This window comes from Salvia splendens, unplaced genomic scaffold (genome assembly GCF_004379255.2).
Source record: "Salvia splendens isolate huo1 unplaced genomic scaffold, SspV2 ctg253, whole genome shotgun sequence".
NCBI lineage: Eukaryota > Viridiplantae > Streptophyta > Magnoliopsida > Lamiales > Lamiaceae > Salvia > Salvia splendens.
In genome coordinates, this window is record NW_024598892.1 from 11,421 (window position 1) to 18,498 (window position 7,078).

Below are 7,078 nucleotides of genomic sequence, written 5' to 3' on the forward strand. Positions count from 1 at the left end.
TTAAACTTTAATATCACTTATTTTTATTAATTAAAAAATATTATATTTTAATAATTAATTAAAAATTGTATCCTTTAATTTTATTAATTACCCAATCCGCATAATTTGATAGCCTTAATCAAAAATTTAGGAAACATGTTATTTTTTAGTTTTTCTAATTTTGAAATATCGTAGTATCATTTTATTGAATTTGATCAAACATCATGTAATTAATTAATTAATAATACAATTAAATATATGAAGTCAATATCTATGGATTACAGATCCCTACTAATTAAAACTCATTAGCATTATTGTTCCTCCATTCAAATATATTACTCCCTACTTCCTTGAAAAATATAAATATTTGGTTTAACATGCGTTTTAATGCATAATTGGTAAAATAAGAGAGATAAATAGAAAAAGTTTTAAAGTATTGTTAGTGGAGAATGAGTTTCATCTCATCAGATATTTTCTTTTTTCAAAATTAGAATGTTCATACTTTACATGGATACTAAAAAAGAAAAAGTTCATACTTTTAATAGACGGACGGAGTAGTAGTTTTCTAATTCTCATAAATTAAATTCATTAATCATGTCTAAACATAAACAAAAGTCCATTTAATTCTGGAATTGATTTTGATTGCTGTTGAAATATGCTATCTACTACTCTTATGATTTTGATTGTTGAAACTTTATAGGATTTTCTTTTGTGGAAAAGCATTTAGTATTATGCCAACGTTAGAGTAATATATTATCCGCTTTAGATTAATCCAGTCATGATTTTATTTTTAAAACACAAACCAAGAGGCTTCAGACTGATGTGAGATAGTTTGCAGAATTAAAAGAACAAATTGGTACGAAAAGAAAATCCAACGCCTTATTGAATGAGAACGATAGAGAAACATGGGTTCGATGAGTTATCGCAATAATGAGATTGCAGAAATATAACATCTGGATTTGTCCTAATTTCACTACTAAAAAGCAACTCCTCAATAATCGAACTATTTAGCTTCTGTAAAACTAATTACAGAAATATAACATCTGGATTTTGCCCAACAAACCACATACCACAGTAACATCAATGCCACTTGTTAAAATACAATTTTTTTTCAAGGGAAAAAAAGAAGAGAAAGAAATGCAGCAGCATATACTTCCAAGACTACAAGGATGTGAAGAGCAACAAGCAGCAGCTCAGACATACCCGTTGAGAAAACCGTAGAATACCTCAGTTATCAACATTTTGTGTTGACTCTAACCTCATGGGTTGGGATGTCTCTGTATAATGCTTACGAGTTTTTGCACGATCTCTGACATCGGTGGCCTAAACTCGGGCTCAGGCTGTCCCACAAAAATAACATCATCAGAATAAGCCAATCTATGATATAATGTCAACTGATGCAGCTGAAAATAAGAAGGAAAGTAGCACCTGAATACATAGCGAGATTATATCTGCAACCCGTGATAAGGACTTGGACGGATAAGCGCCCTTCAGGGAGGGGTCGACCATTCTGGATAACGCGTCTATATCATAAAGCTGCGTGAATGCCCATCTAACCAGATATTGCTCTCCCCGGGGACGTGACCTGAGTTGTTAGTACATGCTTGGTGTCAGTTTAACACATTTTTTCACTGTAAATATCATATTTAACACATCCTTTTGATGTTTTAATGACCTGTCATACGCTTTTCGCCCTGTTAAAAGCCGCAACATCACAACTCCGAAGCTGTATACATCGCTTTGGTAAGAATAACTTCCAAAGTCGAGCTCTGGAGCGCCATATCCAGAATTTTGCAGCTAAGAAAGGACTAATGTCAGCTGGAGTTGAAGAAGTTGCAAATAAAAGTATCAATTTTTTTAACATGAGATTACCTGAACAATGGAATTGGCCGGCATAACAGAAGACAAACCACAGTCCGAAACTTTTACAGAGAGATCGTCACTGAGCAGCAGGTTGCAGGACTTGAAGTTGCGGTGCATGATGGGTGGCTGGTGTGTCTCGTGCAAATATCTTCAAAGTAACATGAAATAGTCAATCTCCTAGTAATAGTACTCTAGAATTGACTGAAATTTAATTAAGAATTTAAGATGGAAGCAAATATAGAAAATAAAAGAACATAAATGGGTGAGTTTTTGCAATTACTGTTGCAGATTCTGTGTAGCACCAATCCAACTGATTGGAAGAACCACATAATAAAATGACAACGAAATTTCTCTGATGGACATACATAACAAAATGACAACGAAATTTTTCTGTGGACATACTCTAGGGCTTTGGCAGCTTGAAGCGCTAGAATCATGCGAGTGTTCCACGAGAGCTTTTTGTTGATCTCATCATCCAAATTTAGTGCTTCATCGAGGGTCCCGTTGCCACAGTAGTTGTAGACAAGAAGGCGCTCTCCATGCTCAAGGCAATAACCTACAAGTTCAACAATATTTGCATGCCGAAGTTTAGAGATACTTGACACCAGTTCAAGGAACTCTTGGTCACTTAGATGCGCTGATGCAGCCTTATCCAGCTTCTTCACTGCTAGAACCTAGTGATGAAGAGAAGATTCTCAGTGAGAGGGCCATATGGATAGACGAAAGATAGAAACAGCTGAAACAGGGATGCATAGTAGATGATTCATATGTGGTTAGCTCACCTATTGCTTCACATATAGCATGAATGATAACAATCAAGGCAGTTAAAATACTAAACCATTACTATGCAGCATACGTTTTCATATAAACAGAAACAAAAGATGCATTACTATCACTACAACATCCATAGCACAAACAAATGATGGGCGATGACATATCAAATCCCATCAGATATAGTTCTACAAATGAGAGGAAAATCAGTCATAAAATTATGTTAGATTACATGCTTTGATATACTGACAATCAGGCGAAGCCTAGACAAATAATATCTCACGATTCTCACCAAACCAAGATGAACTAGTAGATGCTAACCTTTCCTTTCGGAAGCTGCATACTATAGACGGTCCCAAGCATGCCTTTACCGATTAGATTTTCTTCAGAGAAACTATTTGTGTATTGTTGAAGCATTCCGATAGTGAAGAGCTTTGCAGATTCTACAATTTTACCAGCACTTCCTGCTGGAGTCAATGAAGTAAAAGTAGGATCCGCAGAAATCCTTTCAGCAGGAAGAAGTGGAAAAGGAGGAGGGCTTGGCCGTGGATGAGTGTCACTCAATCTTGTCATATCTATACTATGATCTGTCCCCTGCTTTAGTAATGGATTCCTCGTCTGACCTGCTTCAGCTGGCTGCTTATCAGCTTTTTTCAGACCTGCTTGGGAGCCTCAAAAGAGTTATTTACTCTATTTATTTAATTATTATTGTGTGAAAGAAATTACAGTAGGGAATGCGATAAGAAGTTCAGCACCTTGGGGTATTTTATGAAATTGTGAAGTCTCGTCTTGCTTGTGTGTTTCTGACATGTTACCATGGCCTATTTCATTGTTCTTGAAACTTTTCTCCATTGATCTCCTTCCTCTACGACAACGGGAGATGGAAAGAAACAACCCCAAAACAAGTACCAAAATCAAAACCAACCCACCAACAGCAATCCATGTGATTTTGTTTGATGTAGTCTTCTTTTCCTCTCCACTAGATTGTGGTAATGGAGTAACAATCTGGCCATAAGCATTGGATCCAGGACTAGGTGCAAGCTGAGGTGAAGGTGCCTTAGTGGGGGATACGGGAGGCAAGGCAGGGGGAGAAGGAAGGATAGTAGTGTTAAAAGGGTTTCCAGCTCTCCTGCAACAAAGAAAGAAGCTGATGAGCCACTAAGTAAAAGAAGACCTCATCCCGACCCCGCAAAGTAGATGATAAATAAAAATTTTAAAAAAACAGAGATTAAAATGATATTAACTCTTTGTTCACCTGAAACTGGGAATATTTAGCAGTTTGCTAGGAATAGGTCCTGAGAAGAGGTTGTTCTCTACGTTCCTACAGGGGGGACAGAGAAAGGTAGGTACATATTTAAAAAATCGATGAAATGAAGTATAGAGCTCTCAAATTAAACTGAAATAACGTACAAATCTGTCAGAGGAAGATCTTGAAGAACATCTAGCACTCCAATAAGTTGATTATTCTGCAAATGCCTGTGTGCAACTTTTAGGAGTGAGCACATGGTTAATTAATAGTAGATTGTGATACTACATTGATTAACCAATCAAGTAGCTAGAAAAGGAAAAGGAGTTTTCTACAAATCTACTCAACTTAAAACTTATAGCTGTGGAATAAATGAAAGCATTTACCTAAGATAGTTACTTACAATGACGTGAGAGCTAACAAACTCCGCATTGAAGGTGGAAGCACACCAGTCAAGCGGTTCCAGGATAAATCCCTGCATTGTTAAGCTAAAATAATCAAAACATATCCACTCCAACTACGTTTCATGATAGCTACAATAACTATATGCAAAAACACACACATGTTAATCAAACCCGTAATTGGTTCAAAGGCATCTGGTATTGAGCCTGTCAGTTGATTGTTGTTCAGAGACCTGAATAGAATTTTAACAGCTCAAAGTTACAGTTTTGCTGATGGAGCAAAGAAATAAATGAATGAAAAGATAGTAGTAAAAGAATATAGCTTACAAAGATTTCAATTGGCCTAATGAAGATAGAGAGTTTGGAATGTCCCAATGAACTGGTTATCTGAAAGAAAACTGAAGTTTGTGGTCTCCAGGAAGGAGAGGAGCATTATCAGACTGATATAATATCTATAGAACATTCAATTAAACTATCCTCGATATAAGTATATCAATAATCTCACTTATAGAAGCAGATTTGGTTCAAAAACATACAAATTCTGAAGAGTGATAGGCAAACTGGTTGGTATACTGCCGCCAATGTGGTTGTTGCTCAAATCTCTGCATTTCAAAATAACCAAAATCATTAAAACATAAGCACAAATTCTGAAAAGTGGTCAGCAAACTGATTGGATAGAGAAGGGATTACAGCTGCAACTGAAATGAAGATAACCATCAAGATTGCACTTACATATCGATAATTGAGGCGAACATTCCCAAATCATCAGGTAATTCGCCTCCCAAATTAGCGCCACTGAGCTTTCTATCAGCCAGAGAACAAAAACTCAGGTTCATGGAAATCGTTCATTCATCATACACAAAAACGGAGAGGTGAACGTTGAAAGCTTACAGTGCAGTTATATTAGCATTCACACACTCCACCCCTTGCCAACTCGGAGGCCCACAGGGATCGCCTCCCGGAATCCATCCAGGAAGTAAAGGGAGGCCCAGAGAAGCATGTAACTGAGTTATTGCAAACACTGACAAGAAAGATCCCCAATAGACTCATTAAGGCAACCATCCTTAAGTGACAAATTCCAAAAACAAAAAGGCAGTAAACTCTCCAAATCGACTAGCTCAGCAGTCATAAAAGGCAGAATACAGAATACATAGCTAGGCATTCAAATTCACAGGAGAGAACACAAAACCACCAAGAATAGGAATGAAAAGCATTATAAAAGGAGAAAAAAACAAGAAATCGGTAAAATCGAAAGCTTACCATCACGAGGATCCGTTAATCCATGGTGGAAGGGAAATGCAGATAGAAATATGACAAGGCAAAGATTCAAAAATGAACAAGCCATGACCGGTTATGGCCACCTCAAAATCAAAGATTCTCTCTTTCAGCCTGTGCAGTAAAACTGGAGCCAGCCAAGCAATAAACAAGTGTAAGAATTTAGAGCACAAAGCTTATTAGTATATTCAAGTTCGCACACTGATGGGGTACGAACTAAACCCTAATGGCAAGCCCAATAACAGTGACGGCCCATCAGCCCAGAGCCCAAGAAAGAGTATCTGTTCGGCACCAAAGAGTTCGGCACGACCAAAGAGTTCGGACTCAGCCTACAGCTCGGTAAAAGCCGACCAGTCAAGCTCTCCTCTCAGATCGGCAAGAGTTGATCGGTAAAGTCCAGCAGTTCGGTCTCAGCATTCGACCGAACTAGGAGTTAGTGGACTCATGAAAGGCCTCCACGACCTCCACTATACCCACGATCTATTTAGTGGTATGAAGCAGTTATTGAGCAGTTATTGCTCACCCACGATCTTGTTAGTGGGGCTGCAAACCACGATCTTAGTTCAATGTATAAATAGAACTTAGATCAGATAGAAAAGGGTTAAGCTCTCTAAAGATAAAATACCATATAGCAAGTCTGTGTTGTAAGCTGTAATCCCAGATCAAGCAATACAATCTTGCCCTCCCTTCTTCCCGTGGACGTAGATTTACTTCAGTAAATCGAACCACGTAAATTCTTCGTGTCATAATCTTCCTTCTCTACCAGCATTTATTAACATCAATAATTCGCGGATTCATCACTGGCGCCGTCTGTGGGAAGCAGAGAACAAAATTTGTGATAAAGCGAATTTTTGATCCATTTTTTCCACCCAAAAAATGCATACCAGATCGCAGAATACCCGTATTCCAGCCCGTGAGAACCAGGAGGAAGCCAATCCATCCCATAGGTCGGGAAAACAGCCTAGGGATAAATCCACCACCAGTTCTCATGGCGAAGGAACAAGCCGCTCCAAAAATCGTCCCACTGAGTCTTCCCAGCAGCCCGATTTGAATGAGGCTGTCAAGCAGTTTTTGGCTGAAAAGCAGGAGGAATTCTTAACCTTCCTGCGAAAAAGCCAAAAGCAGCCGGAGACGAAAACGACGGATTCTCCTTCTCCCTCCGCACAAGAAAGTCACTACCGCAGTAGTGTCGCATCTCCCAGGAGAAAGAATCCCCGTCCCCCACATATTCCAGCTCCTCCTCGGTACCGGAATCACAGGAGAACTCAATCTCCTCCATACCGACGAGATATCGGATTCGCCGTGTACGGAGCACTGAAGACTCCGTTCTCGGACGACATCACCCGAACTCCCCTACCACAGAACTACCGAACTCCGTCGATGACTTACGACGGGCTCGTGGACCCTCACGATTTCTTGGGGCGCTATCAATATAACATGGCGAACCAGGGTCTCAACGAGGTCCACATGTGCAAGCTGTTTCCCGAGCTGCTCATCGGGAACGCGAGAAGGTGGTTCGATAGCCTCCCCCAGGGCAGCATCA

The 7,078-nt window shown here is 39.1% G+C and overlaps 1 pseudogene; it reads right to left on the bottom strand.

The window, feature by feature from the left end:
* Positions 1–838: 838 nt before the first annotated feature.
* Positions 839–5,657, bottom strand: LOC121789492 (annotated as a pseudogene).
* Positions 5,658–7,078: the final 1,421 nt, after the last annotated feature.